This window comes from Pinus tabuliformis, chromosome 9, assembly GCF_031772625.1.
Source record: "Pinus tabuliformis cultivar Carrire ecotype Pingquan chromosome 9, CPIR1, whole genome shotgun sequence".
Classification (NCBI taxonomy): domain Eukaryota; kingdom Viridiplantae; phylum Streptophyta; class Pinopsida; order Pinales; family Pinaceae; genus Pinus; species Pinus tabuliformis.
The window spans coordinates 122,817,566-122,832,809 of record NC_142307.1 but is presented as its reverse complement, the minus strand read 5'-3'; the positions used below and the strand labels follow the sequence as shown (position 1 = coordinate 122,832,809).

General features: G+C 31.7%; 1 long non-coding RNA gene across 1 annotated transcript in view; it reads left to right on the top strand.

Annotated features, from left to right (window-relative positions):
* Window positions 1-995, top strand: part of LOC149147389 (uncharacterized) — a 36,506-nt gene extending 35,511 nt beyond the window's left edge. The window contains exon 3 of the long non-coding RNA XR_016263083.1: window positions 761-995. This is a non-coding gene — a long non-coding RNA (uncharacterized LOC149147389). The remainder of the gene's footprint in view (window positions 1-760) is intronic.
* Window positions 996-15,244: the final 14,249 nt, after the last annotated feature.

Here is a 15,244-nt window from a genome sequence, read left to right as displayed (position 1 = left end):
AAAAAATATCGCTCTCAGACTGTAATGTATGAAAATTTTGAATTTTGAAAAATAAATTTAAGAAATTTTTAAGATATATTTGTAAACTATTATCATATTTTAACAAAATAAAATATATTTCATTACAAAATTAAATTACAAAAAATTTAAAAGAAATTCAAGTTTTTTAAAAATTAAAAACAAATAAAAATGTCATTTATAAAATAAAAGTTAGTTCAAATAAAAGTGTTATCTATAAAAGTAAAAGTTTGTTTTCTACTCAAGTTAGAAGTATCATTTTATAAAGAAAAAGCCAACGATATTTATATTAATAAAAAACTTTCATATAGATGAATTTTAAAAATATGCCAAACTTCTGGTAAGAAATCTGAAAGATCAAATTTTACTAACATATTTTATATCCATAATATTTGCTCTTTTATGAGTCTAAAATGTGAATAAAAAATAAACGTATAGACATCACTACATCTTAACGAGATTAATATAAAAACAAAAATATGACAAATCATAAATACTTATATTAAAAGAATATAAAATGTATCATTTATAAAATAAAAAATAAATTTTAGTTTATATGATAGATATAAATGAATTGACATACAACTTTCATATTTGACTAATATTAATCAAATCATAATTCTATTATCTATTTAAACTCTTTTGGAAGACCAATAATTTTTATGTGAGTTTTAAACCTAGATAATTGTGTGTATAAAATGTGAAATTGTAGACTTATGAGACTTTTCCATGTGTTTTTCAGAGGTATGGAGCACACCGACACTCCTTAGAGAAGGAGTTATGGGATAACTCATCTCAAAAAGTTGGAATAACAATTCCTAGACATGATCGCAAAATTGATCCATGGTAGCTTCTTCTTTTGGTTACAAAACCTTGGCAGCTGTGGTTCTCATGTTTTGCATAATATCTCACAATGATTAAATTTAATATGTTTGAGAAAAACTTCACATATAAACGTGAAAAAAATATGGTGATACTTTCATATACAATACTTACTAAACATATAATTTCATTTTCAAAAAATTATGATAAACAAAATAAATACTAATATTTATCTTAGAATATATGCATTCCACAAATTGTAGATGATAACATTAATCATAATCTAAAATTTAAATTAGTATGTAGTGAACTATGCATATGATCACAACAAAAATATTATTTTTTAGATTTTTCTCATAGACATGTTTATCATGCATTATTAAAATTTCAGCTTGTAACATCTCTATTTAAATCATCATTGGATTTGAATCAAACAAGATTTAAGGAATAAACAATTTGAATGCGTTTATATAGGTCTGAAATAAAAATAAACAAAAAATAAACATATTGACAAATTACAAAATTCATTTTTTTGGTAAAATAAGTTGATAAAACATAGTAAAACTTAAGAGATATTATAAAATAAAAGTGAAATGCTCTAAAATTAAAAAAATTCATTTACCAAAGTAGTTCTTTCAAGTATTCGATAGAGTAAGACAATGATGATAATAAATAATGAAATTTACAAATTCACATTCTTCAAAATTACTAGATTTTAGATCACCAGAGATATGAATCTATTTTCATAATGGAAGAAATTTTCTACTTTTTGTCTCTTCTATTAATCATAAATGAAATTCCAATCTACCTCATTTAAAGCATGAGTTGCACCGAGAGAAGAATATTAACATATTTAATGTTAAATAAAATCTAAAGCATGAGTTGCACCGAGAGAATAATATTAACATATCTAATGTTAAATAAAATTTCGATCTATCATAATTTTTTATCTGATTTAATTTTGAAAAGTCTCTTTCACATAGTGTTATATTAGATAGAATAATAATATTTGCTTGTCATAGATGCATTAAACATAAAAATACTTTAAACCATTCAAGTTCACTTCCACATAGATCCCATGTTTCAAATATATATATATATTTTTGTAAAATTTATACATAGTACAAATAAATTTATCCATTTCACCCAAACGTTTAACACTGTCCACAATAGCAAAACTTCTAAGATTAAATTTTTCACTTAAACATGTCAACCATCTTCTAATTTGTGAGTCTCTATCATTTATATACTCACAATAATTACGAGGACTAAAAAATATAGCTACATTAAAAATAGGTAAATTTATGAACCTTGCATTTAGAGAGTCAATCGAATCTATTACAAAACTTTTTCCCAGCATAATGCAATCATTTAATGTCCCTAATCTTTGTGACTTCGACAAACTCTCAAACCTCAATTCATGTACATGTATCATATCTATGTAATATGAAAACTCAAGAGTTCTTTGTGTTTTACTTTAAAAAGATGATGTGTGCATTGCACCTACTCCAAATGTGTCTCTTGTAAATCGCTTATGAAGCAAACTGATAGTGATATCCAAAGTTATTTCAACATATGTAATGTCAACATGATCATCATGGATTTTTTGATTCAACATTTTTAACTCAATAAACACATCTACAAGTAAATGGATGCAAAATTTAACTTGAAATATTGTGGTCATCTCATATGTTTCTTTCTCAACTAACTCTAAACCTCTTAATAAAAAAGACATGAGTTTAACAAGTATTTCCATGATTTTGCCTCTAGAAAGCCATCCAATATGATGAATTTGTAACAATTCTAACTTTGTGATTATAAATGACTCCATTAGCTCTTTCAATTCTTTATATATTTTAGTAAATTTCTGTAACCATGAATAAACAGTGTTTGCAAACTTATCAATAACTTGCAACTGTTCAAAATAAGATGAATCATCATTTGCTGTTAATGCTTATCGATGGACTATACAACATATATATAATAAATGAGGGGCATGTCGATAAAGCTTAGTAGATATACTTTCACGAATACCCCTCATGGATGATGCTCCATTAGGCCCAAATCCAACTAACTTCGTCATGGATAAATTCATTTATGCTAAGAGAGATGTCACAACATCATACATAGATTGTAATGTTCCATCCCTAATTTGTAGCAAATGTATTAATTTTGTAGCACATGAAACTCTTCCTTCAGTTGTCAAATACGTAATATAAACAACCAAATGTTGCACCATAGTTTGATCAATGCTTTCATCAACTAAAAGTGTGTAATATGGGCTTTGGGAAATCTCATTTTTTTTTTTTTTTTTCTCAATATTCCTCCTTAGTAGCTTGTAGAAAGTCTTTTCCAAATGTTTTCTTTGTATATATTGAGTATTCTTCTGTGAAAAACATGTGTTCAGTGTTTTTATACCTTATTCAAGTCACATATTTAATTATATACTTTCAAAGCTAAATCATGTATGGAAACAAAATATATGTTTTCAACCATTGATATAATTCTCTTTCTAAGCATTAACTATTAGCTTTACATGTTTTGTAATTGGAAGAGTACTCTGTTTTTTTATCGTTCTAAAAGTTGTAAAACAAATTTATGAGCATTTGACGTTGCATGAATGTTTAAAACACTAAATTGAAGAGTTGTACTTTCATGTTTAGCAAATGGAGTTTCCCTTATAATTTTCACACACGACGAATATTTTTTTCTTTCAACACCATTACAATTTTTTACAACATAAACCCATGAAAATCTCGTTTTCCATTTGGACTTGAATGTTTTTTTGGACCTCTTGGACGCTGGTTCCTCTTCAAGAAGTTCTACATTACCTGATTCATGGTCCTCATTTAGATGATCATATTTCATTTTCAGAAATGTGTCATTTATTATAACATTGAAAGATGTGAAATGTATGAGCAAGTAAATGTTGTTTTCGATCATTTTTTGGACAACCGAGAGGTGACATTTTATATCTATAAATAATAATCAATCAACAAAATAAAAAATATAAAAATATAAGTTGATATAAAAATACATAAGATTCTTTGAAAAGAAGACAATAGACAACAAAGTTTAGATTCTAAAGCCTTGTGGTATTTCTAGAATGTACTTAACTAAGATATAATAAGCAAACATAAGCATAAATAACAAACTAATTAGAAAGATATGGAATTAAATAAGGCGTTTATTTGATTTACATCTAATGAATTTTTGATAGACCCCAATCTACCTCATTTAAGCATGAGTTGCACCGAGAGAAGAATATTAACATATTTAATGTTAAATAAAATCTAAAGCATGAGTTGCACCGAGAGAATAATATTAACATATCTAATGTTAAATAAAATTTCGATCTATCATAATTTTTTATCTGATTTAATTTTGAAAAGTCTCTTTCACATAGTGTTATATTAGATAGAATAATAATATTTGCTTGTCATAGATGCATTAAACATAAAAATACTTTAAACCATTCAAGTTCACTTCCACATAGATCCCATGTTTCAAATATATATATATATTTTTGTAAAATTTATACATAGTACAAATAAATTTATCCATTTCACCCAAACGTTAACACTGTCCACAATAGCAAAACTTCTAAGATTAAATTTTTCACTTAAACATGTCAACCATCTTCTATTTTGTGAGTCTCTATCATTTATATACTCACAATAATTACGAGGACTAAAAAATATAGCTACATTAAAATAGGTAAATTTATGAACCTTGCATTTAGAGAGTCAATCGAATCTATTACAAAACTTTTTCCCAGCATAATGCAATCATTTAATGTCCCTAATCTTTGTGACTTCGACAAACTCTCAAACCTCAATTCATGTACATGTATCATATCTATGTAATATGAAAATCAAGAGTTCTTTGTGTTTTACTTTAAAAGATGATGTGTGCATTGCACCTACTCCAAATGTGTCTCTTGTAAATCGCTTATGAAGCAAACTGATAGTGATATCCAAAGTTATTTCAACATATGTAATGTCAACATGATCATCATGGATCTTTTGATTCAACATTTTTAACTCAATAAACACATCTACAAGTAAATGGATGCAAAATTTAACTTGAAATATTGTGGTCATCTCATATGTTTCTTTCTCAACTAACTCTAAACCTCTTAATAAAAAAAGACATGAGTTTAACAAGTATTTCCATGATTTTGCCTCTAGAAAGCCATCCAATATGATGAATTTGTAACAATTCTAACTTTGTGATTATAAATGACTCCATTAGCTCTTTCAATTCTTTATATATTTTAGTAAATTTCTGTAACCATGAATAAACAGTGTTTGCAAACTTATCAATAACTTGCAACTGTTCAAAATAAGATGAATCATCATTTGCTGTTAATGCTTATCGATGGACTATACAACATATATATAATAAATGAGGGGCATGTCGATAAAGCTTAGTAGATATACTTTCACGAATACCCCTCATGGATGATGCTCCATTAGGCCCAAATCCAACTAACTTCGTCATGGATAAATTCATTTATGCTAAGAGAGATGTCACAACATCATACATAGATTGTAATGTTCCATCCCTAATTTGTAGCAAATGTATTAATTTTGTAGCACATGAAACTCTTCCTTCAGTTGTCAAATAGTAATATAAACAACCAAATGTTGCACCATAGTTTGATCAATGCTTTCATCAACTAAAAGTGTGTAATATGGGCTTTGGGAAATCTCATTTTTTTTTTTTTTTTCTCAATATTCCTCCTTAGTAGCTTGTAGAAAGTCTTTTCCAAATGTTTTCTTTGTATATATTGAGTATTCTTCTGTGAAAAACATGTGTTCAGTGTTTTTATACCTTATTCAAGTCACATATTTAATTATATACTTTCAAAGCTAAATCATGTATGAAAACAAAATATATGTTTTCAACCATTGATATAATTCTCTTTCTAAGCATTAACTATTAGCTTTACATGTTTTGTAATTGGAAGAGTACTCTGTTTTTTTATCGTTCTAAAAGTTGTAAAACAAATTTATGAGCATTTGACGTTGCATGAATGTTTAAAACACTAAATTGAAGAGTTGTACTTTCATGTTTAGCAAATGGAGTTTCCCTTATAATTTTCACACACGACGAATATTTTTTTCTTTCCGTTGTTAAAATGGAGTTTCCGTTGTTAAAATGACTTAAATCAGAACTATTTTAAGTGTAATAGTAGCAAAAGATTTGCATCTTGAGTAGTTAAATGTAAAGATGACCTTTCTCTATGGGAATTTGGAGGAAGAGATCTATATGCAACAACCACAAGGGTATGGGGTCAAAGGGAAGGAGAAACTAGTGTGCAAGTTGAAGAAGAACTTATATGGCCTAAAACAGGGTCCATGGCAATGGTATCTAAAATTTGACAGGTTTATGTCTGAACAAGGTTATATTAGATGTCACTCTGATCATTGTGTTATCTTAAAAGGCAAAATGATGGCAACTATATTATTTGTTATTGTATGTAGATGACATGCTTATTGCAAGGTCTAACATATACTAAATAAATGTGCTCAATGAAAAATTGGAAAATTCATTTGCAATGAAGGATTTGGGTGCCGCGAAACAAATCCTTGGTATGAGAATAACTAGAGACATGAAAAATCACATTAGAATCGTCTCAGAGTGAGTACATAGAAAATTTGTTGGAAATATTTAAGATGAAAAATGAAAAACTAGTTAGTACACCTTTGGCTAGCCATTTCAAACTAAGTAAAGAGATGTGTCCCAAGACACAGGAAATGATGGATTATATGTCTAAAGTTCCATATGCATCAATAGTTGGAAGTTTAATGTATGCAATGGTTTGCACAAGTCTTGATATTGCACATGCAATGGGAGTTGTAATTAGGTACATGAACAATCCAAGAAAAGAACATTGGACGGAAGTGAAACATATTTTTAGGTATTTGAGAGGTACCACAAATCAAGCATTATGCTTTGGTGGTTCAAACATTGCTTTACAGGAATATGTTGATGCAGATATGGCAGGTGATAGAGATACCAGGATTCTAAGTGATTCTAAGTTTTAAATTCTAAGTGATTCTAAGAGATATGGCAGGTGATTCTAAGTTTTAAATTATCCTTAATTAGTTGATAATGATAAAACAAAAACGTTTCCAACTTCGCTTTATAATGACTCCTTTGTTATAGGTAGAGCCTCTGCTGCCAACAAACGTTTATAGTCTCGACAGGGATACCTTTTAACCATTTGATCATTCATTATCACATCCATTTCAGAGTATAATTAAAAGAATGAATCCATAAATATGTCTCCATATTTTGTATCACTTTTTCCCTTTTTCCTTATTTTGTAAGATAAAAAGCCATTGTCTTGGTTTGGTGGCCAACTATTTGACAGTGTCATTCACTAATTGTAATTTAACTGAACAAGCTCGCTCATGATGAGACCCCTTGTCTTATAATTATAAGCCATTACCTTGTTTTGATATGCAGTATTGGTAATGTCAGTTGAATTATTCCCCTATGATCATGGTAAGCAGGCTTGTAATAAGACCTCTTATCTTTTATATCAAATATATTTTAAAATTACACTCTAAGTAATTATAAACTTTCATGAATGGGATGAACAATTTTCTCCTTAAGAGAACATGGATGACGGGGTAAGAATTGAAGATGCTAAGATTGAATCAGTTTCTGTTTTGTATTGATAACCGTTCTCAGGCTGCTTAAAAACATTAAAATGATTTACAGTACTTCTAAATCTTGAGAAGATTTCACAAAAATAAAATGAAGTTTTTCATAATCTACATATACCTTATTTCATAGAAATTTTCCTTTAGTTTTAGGCTTCCATTTCTCAAAAGTAAATATCAAAATTATTTCTTTTGAGTAACTTTTCAATATAGTAAAAACCAATGGAAGGCTTCATACAACTTTATTTTCCTAAAATTCTAACAAATAAACTATGTACAAAAATTTTGTTGAAAATTGAATATTTACAAAGGGAGAAGGGGTTACCTCCTCAATTGAAGAATTTTTTCAAGATAAGGCGGTTAACAGGAAGAGAATCTCTCTTTCTTGATAGATCTTGCAATATGAAAGTAGAAGGGCCTATCTTCTCATTGATTTGAAATGGTCCGAGCCACATTTTCTGGAACTTAGTGTGTTTTCCTTTATCCTCATGGGATTTGTCCCATTTCAAAACTAGATCACCAACTTGTAACTGTTTTGAACTGATTGAAGTTGTATCAAAAGATGACTTGATAATTTGCTGATGTTTTGCATGTATAATTCTGGGTTTTTCCATTTCTTCTTCTAGTTTTAAAATTTGATCATGTCTTAGTTGAATAAAGGATGAGGGACTTTCTTCAATAAACTGCATTAAAGCTAGGGATGGAAGTACTAAATTTGCTGGTATGACAACTTCCTTTCCATATACTAGATTAAATGGAGAAGTGCTTATGGAGACCTTCTGTGTTATTCTGTCAGCCCATAGTGCAAATATCAGAGATTTATGCCAGTTTTTATGATTCTTCTCAATAATTCTCTTAATAATACTAATAAGATTTTTATTGGTGGATTCTGCTAAACCATTACCCTGAGGGTAGTAATTTTCAAAATACTTCAATTTAAATCCCCTTTTGATAGCAAACTCAAATATAGAATTTCCAGAGAAATAAGATGCATTATAAAAAACAAGAGCGTTTGGGACACCAAACCTGGTAATAATGAATTGATCTATGAATTCCATGATTGCCTCAGAGTTTGTTGTCTTCAAAGGAATTGCTTCAACCCACTTAGTAAAGTAATCAGTGGCGGTAAGGATATACTTATGCTGTTTGGATGAATGTGGAGTGATTTCTCCAATGATGTCCAATCCCCATTGCTCAAAAGGTTGTTCAATGTTCACTGGTTGCAAAGGGAAAGCTGGCTTTCTTTGTCTTCCACTGGATGTTTGACAACTTTGGAATTTCCTTACATATTCATGAGTATCTCTGAACAAGGTGGGCCAATAATATCCAGCATGAATGATTTTGTGAGCTGTTGTATCAGCTCCAAAATGTCCTCCTGCTGGTCCGTCATGTAGCTCCTGCAAAACTTTTTGTGCTTCAGGTTTTTCTAAGCATCTTAATAAAATCGAATCATAATTTCGCCTAAACAATACATCATCTACAATTATGAAGTTTTTCGCCTTCAATCTGATGGCACGTTTATTTTTATAGGAAAGATTAGAAGGAGCGTATCCATTTTTTAAATAGAAAATCGAATCTGCATATTGTGATTTAGGATCTGTGATACTTATTTGATTAATTTCTTCAGTATCTTCTGTACCTTCAGGTTCTTGAATATTGGATGCTCCTGCTAACAACCTGCAAAAATCTTGGCCTTTGAAAATCTTTGCTGGTTTGATTTCTAAGTCATATTCTTGTAATGCTGTGACCCAATTTGCTCTCTTTTCTCCTAATTCCCTTTGAACTAGTAATTGTCTTACTGCTGAAAAAGGAACTATAACTTTTGTGTGAGCTTTTAAGAGAAAGGGCCTGTAGTGTTTAATGGCTTTGTGCATAGCAAAGACTTGTTTTCAACTTCCGAATAATTTAGTTCAACACCTTGAAGATTTGAGCTGTAAAATGAGATTGGTGCTTCCAAGTTTTGATCATTAATTTGAGTCAATGCTGCTGCATAAGACGAAGCGGATGCGAGGGTATATAATATGAAATGACTTGAAAAATTGGGAGTGCTTAAAGCAGGGGCATTAATGATTTGATTGTTTGATAGAATCAAATGCATCTTTTTCTGCAGGTCCCCATTTAAACACCAAATTTTTCTTAATCATCATTTGCAATGGTAAAATAATTTGGGAAAAATCTAGAACAAATATTTTGACAAAGTTAATTTGACTCAAAAATGACTGCATGGATTTTCTATTATGAGGGAATGGAATATCAGAAATCACTTTAATTCTGTTTGGATCAATATAGATACCATCTTTTGAAACAATGAAGCCTAAAAGCTTTCCTTGATTAAGAGCAAAAAATGACTTCTTTGGGTTAAGCGAGATATCATACCTTCTGCAGCGTTCAAAGATTTGTTTTAAATCATGTAAATGATTAGACATTTTCTTAGAAAATACATTAATATCATCTAAATAGACAACTACTGATTTATTGATCAATCCTTTGAACGCTATGTCCATTGCTCTCTGGAATGTAGCTCCTGCATTGATAAGTCCAAAAGGTATTTTTTGGTAAGCATAAGTTCCCCACTTAGTTATGAAGGTAGTCTTAAGCCTATCATCAGGATGGACCAAAATTTGGTTATATCTTGAAAAACTGTCTAAAAAGGACATTAACTCAGAACCAGCTACTGAATGGAGTGTCTGCTCCATGGTAGGTAAAGGGAAGTTATCCTTTTGGCTTGCCTTATTAAGATTTCTGAAATCGATGCAAATCCTGATGTCGCCATTTTTCTTTCTTACTGGCACCATATTAGATACTCAGTTTGAATGTCTGACAGGAAAAATTATCTTAGCCTTCAAGAGTTTATTTAATTCAGCCTTTATTGGACTCTCTAGGTTAGGATGAATTTTCCTTAACTTTTGTTGGACTGGCTTTTGTTCAGAAAGCATTGGAATAGTATGTTGAATGATTGATGCATCGTATGGTTTCATATTTCCAATCGAAGACATTTGTTTTTCCGTAACAATCTAATGAATGCTGTTCTTTCTTCTAAATAAAGTCCTAATCCCAAATTGATGTTTTGAGGGTTTTCCTCAGTACCTAGGTTTATCAATTCAAATCTTAAAGTAAAAGTCTAGAGTTTTGAATTGGTCACATGTTTAAACCTGTCTTTAATATCATAAAGATCCTCAAGTTTGACCATTGGTTTAGGTATTGAGTTTTCTTCTTGTTTTTCATTCATTTGAAGGTCATGATCACTTTCATCAATGATTTGATCATCGTAGGACTTATCTGAAGTCAAGAAATTTAAAATGTCTTCATCATGATTTAACACTCGCCAATTGGTAACATTATCGGGAATTATGGTCTAAAAAATAATTCTACTGAAAATCTCTCTGGGCTGTAATCTTCCGATGGTAGGAGTTTGGAGGCCACGTTAGCTAGCAAATCGGTTGTTGTGTTTTTGGACCTAGGGATGGGAGAAATATTGAATGCTAAAAATTGAGATATGAGTTCCTGTACCAAAGACTGATAATGTTTGAGATGACCAGAAAGACAATGAATTGAATTTATAACTTGTTTGATAACAATTTCTGAATCACCAAACACCTTCAAGTATTTAACTTTAAGACCAATTGCTTTGTAAAATCCTTGAACTAAGGCCTCATATTCAGCTATATTGTTTGTGCATTCAAATTCCAATCTGCATGATAACATAGTTTTTTCTCCCTCAGGACTAACTAAAATACATCCTGCTCCTGCACCTTCACTAGATTTAGACCCATCAAAGTATAGTGACCAAAATAAAGAATTATCAACAATTTTATTTACAGTTTCCTTAGCGATATTAACACATCTTGACCTGTCTGTTTGTGAGAAGTTTTCGATTTGAGATGTGGAGTTATTAACTGGGAAAGGAGATGGTTGGGCAATGAAATTGCCAAAGAATTATTCAGATGAGTAATTCCCCAAAATATTGTTATTGAATGCTATTGGTTGATTTTCCTATTCGAATTCGGTAACAATATGGGTCATGTGTTTCTCCCAATCGATCTTGATCTGATTTGACTTTCCTTTATAAGGTAACCACATATGGTACCAATCTGTGGAAATATAACCATGGAGTTTTTCAGACCAATCTCTACTTAAAATCAACCCATAGAATTCAGGTATATCAGCGATTAAAATATCAATTCTCTGAACCACTCTTCGATCAGCTGATAACTTGATAGTCACTGAGTTGATTTCCCCTAAAACCTGGACCTTAGTTCTATCCAACTGTACAATTGAATTGCAGACTTTTGGGGTTCAATGTTCAGTTTGGAGCAAACTAAAGCTGGCATTATATTAGAGGAAGCCCCTTAGTCAATCAAACAATTGTGTAGATTTCTATTATAGATCTCATACGTCAAGAGGAAAGGAGGAGTATGAGAATTTGATCTATCCCCAATTAAAAGTGCATCAGTAGCCTCTACCCTACCAGGAGGTGGTTGACCTGAATCATTAGCAGCTTTGGACAATACAACATTAGGGAGAGGTGAAGATACAACATTTAGCTCCTTAAGAAGTAATTTCTGTTGATGTTTGAGTTTTCTTAGTTCAAACATAGTAATATTTGCCTTAGTCTTCTTCATGTCTTCGATAATATTGTAGTCCATAGAATATGTAAATATTAATGTCTTAGATGTTGAAGGTGAATTTGAAGATGATGGCTGATTTTGGGATGGTATTGCTACAACTTTTTTTGTGGAAACCTTTTCTTTGGTAGTAGTGGTATTTGCATTCCTTTTCTTTGAAGTTGCCTGAACAGGTTCAGAAGTACCCTTACTTCTGGTAGTCACAGGAAAAGCTTCTTGTTCATTTTCTGTATCGGAGTTGGGTAAAATAAAGTCCCACATCCCATGGCATTCAACAGTCTCCTCTTCTTCTAGTTCCTCGGATGGCAAGACTGTTTCATCCTCTTCTTCCTCTTCAGGATCTGAGTCTGCATTGGATATAGTATTTGGTGGTTTTGATTCAGGTTTCTTAAAATTTCTAAATGGTCTTTTTGTTGAAGTTTCAGCTACTTGCTTTTTGATTTCAACCATTTCATTTGACATAGTCTTGAGGACTTTTTGTAGACCTTCCATATCATATGGATCTTTAGGGGTTTTCTTCTTTGAATCATCTTTAAAAGAAGCTTTTTTGGATTTTCTATCTTCAAGAGCAGCTTTCTTTTCTAAAGCAATAATGCGTTTCTCTACAACAAGCGCATCTTTCATGTTCTCAACTAAATTTGGTTTTGCAGCTCTATCTACAAAAATAGCTATATTTGAAGGTAGGGCTGTTATATACCATTCGCTTCTGATTTGCTCACTTGGTTTAGAGGCGGTTGGAATCTTATTCAAGAGTTTATTAAATCGTGAGTTGAATTCCTTAATAGGTTCTTTAGATTCTATCCTAAGATTCGAGAGATCATTAATTAACGTTGCTAAAGATCTATCATCGCCATACTTAGTCAGAAACTGTTCTTGGAAAATGTTCCAACTAGTAATGGATCCAGAGGGCAGGGAAAAATACCAAGACCCAGCTGATCCTTGTAAAGTATAAGGGAAAAGCCTAACAACAACATCTTCCTCTGTCACTCCTTTTAAATTAACTGATAACATGAAATTTTTAATATGCTCCTCGGCTTGTGTCCCTGTATCTGGATTAAATTTCGGCAACCATTTTTCAGGAGAATCTAGCAATGGGTGTAATGGTGCAGGCATATTGACCGCACCAGGACTACTCCATGGATTTTGAGCCATTGTCAAATTAATAGTAGATGATATTGCTGATGAAATTCCAGATGTTTGAGAAGGAGTTGATATTGAGGTTTGAGGTTGGGATGTCGAAGTTCCTGATCCCTGTTGAATAACAATGTGTAATGGAGGAGTGGATGGTTGACTTTGCACTGGGGAAGATGAAATGGAGGATGATGATGAGAAAGTCTCACTGTCAGATCCTTCAGTGTTCCTTTTTTCCCTTTTCCTTTTGGGTAAAGGCAACTCAGTAGGTTCAATACCGAGCTTTCCGCTTTGAAGTCTGGTGAGAGGGTGAGGTAGATTGAATTGCGAAGTCTCACTGCCTTGAGACACTTCAGATTTCTGTGGTCATATCGAAAAGCCTTGAAGTTTCCGGATGAGAGACTGCTTCAGGGAACTCAGGACTTAATCGGTCTGAGGTATGGTGGGTTTGAGCAGTGGTAGTTGACTCCTCTTCTTCTCGTTTGAATACTGGTGTTCCAAGATGCAAACGGGAGGTCCGAGGTGAGGTGGAGGGAGATTTACTCTCAGAATGGGCTATAGGTTTGGGTTTGCTCGCCATTCACAGTTCATGCCCTCCTTCTAGTGCCAAAAATGTTGATGCCTTGAAAATCGCTGCAACAACCTCGGGGAAAACCACCCGGTCCGGACCTTAAAGGCAGATCCTTTTCCGTTTGGTGTGGTGGCTCCGACTGAAAATAATGGGACCAGTTTCCCAATGATTGGTAAATAGGATGGATAAGTGGTTGATTCTCTAATATATAATGATAATGGATAAATGATTTAATCTAAAAGTAAAATTACGAACAACTATCTTATCTCGGGAAATTTCCGTTTTAGTGTAACTTTTGATGATCTTTATCTACAAACAGGCATATAGATGACTATATTGGTAAACAAAAACATTTATTCATATGATAATTACTTTGTTCAAGTAGTTGAACAAAGTAATCATGAAAACATTATTATACTATTCTTCATATATATCATAGACATAAATATGATTGAAAGAATAACACTCCTTAGACATTCAATAGTGATAAGTATAAGGATTGCTGTTAAAACACATACATATATATCCAATGATAGCAAGATTAAATAAATGTTGATTCACATGCAAGAATGATGCAAGAGCATAGATAATAGTACCATATGTTACTCGTATCACTCCCGATATGAATCACATTCAAATTCCTTTTTCTAACTTAGAAACACTTCCACAACAAGGCAATAGTGCACATCTCATCAAAGCTTTCTTCGTTAAAATTCAGAATACTGGCCCAGTCTTTATAAAAATTATATCAGAAGCACAATAGTGTGACTTACTGATTTGAGTTCATATAAAAACTGAGGACCCTTTCTAAATGCATGAAAGGGTCTATAAATATTAATTAGGCTAACTAATTACAAAATAAAACTGCTATTAATTGGTACAACTAAATTATGAGTATCTCCTCAAAATCGGCTTGTTTGCAGTCGGCAACATGATTCATTGTTTCGGATGATCTCCCTTCAGCTTGAGCTGGCAGATAGCAAGCATCGGTTGCAATTCTGGAGGACGACTCAGACAAGAATGTAGTTGAGTTGAGTATGTGGCATCATGGATTTCGGGAATCATGCAACTGATGGCATCGGTTAAACATTTGAGTGCGGCCCTCTGACTGTATGGTTTAATTAAGAAAAACCAAAAGGTATCCCAAGTTAAACTTTGGATGTTGGCGATTAATCTTCCATTCTTCTCCAATTCTTGATTGCATGTTTGTTCCAATGCTTTGGCTGACGTCAATTTACTTGGAGAGCACTGTGAAATCATGTTAGACAGATAAAGAGTGTCATTGATTAACTCAATTAAATTACTTGTTGATAATCTGCATCTTGAGGTTTCTCTCTCTGCTTTCATCAGTTGTGACTGCCATTCTAGAAAAAGGATTTCTTTGTGTGACTCTAGAATTT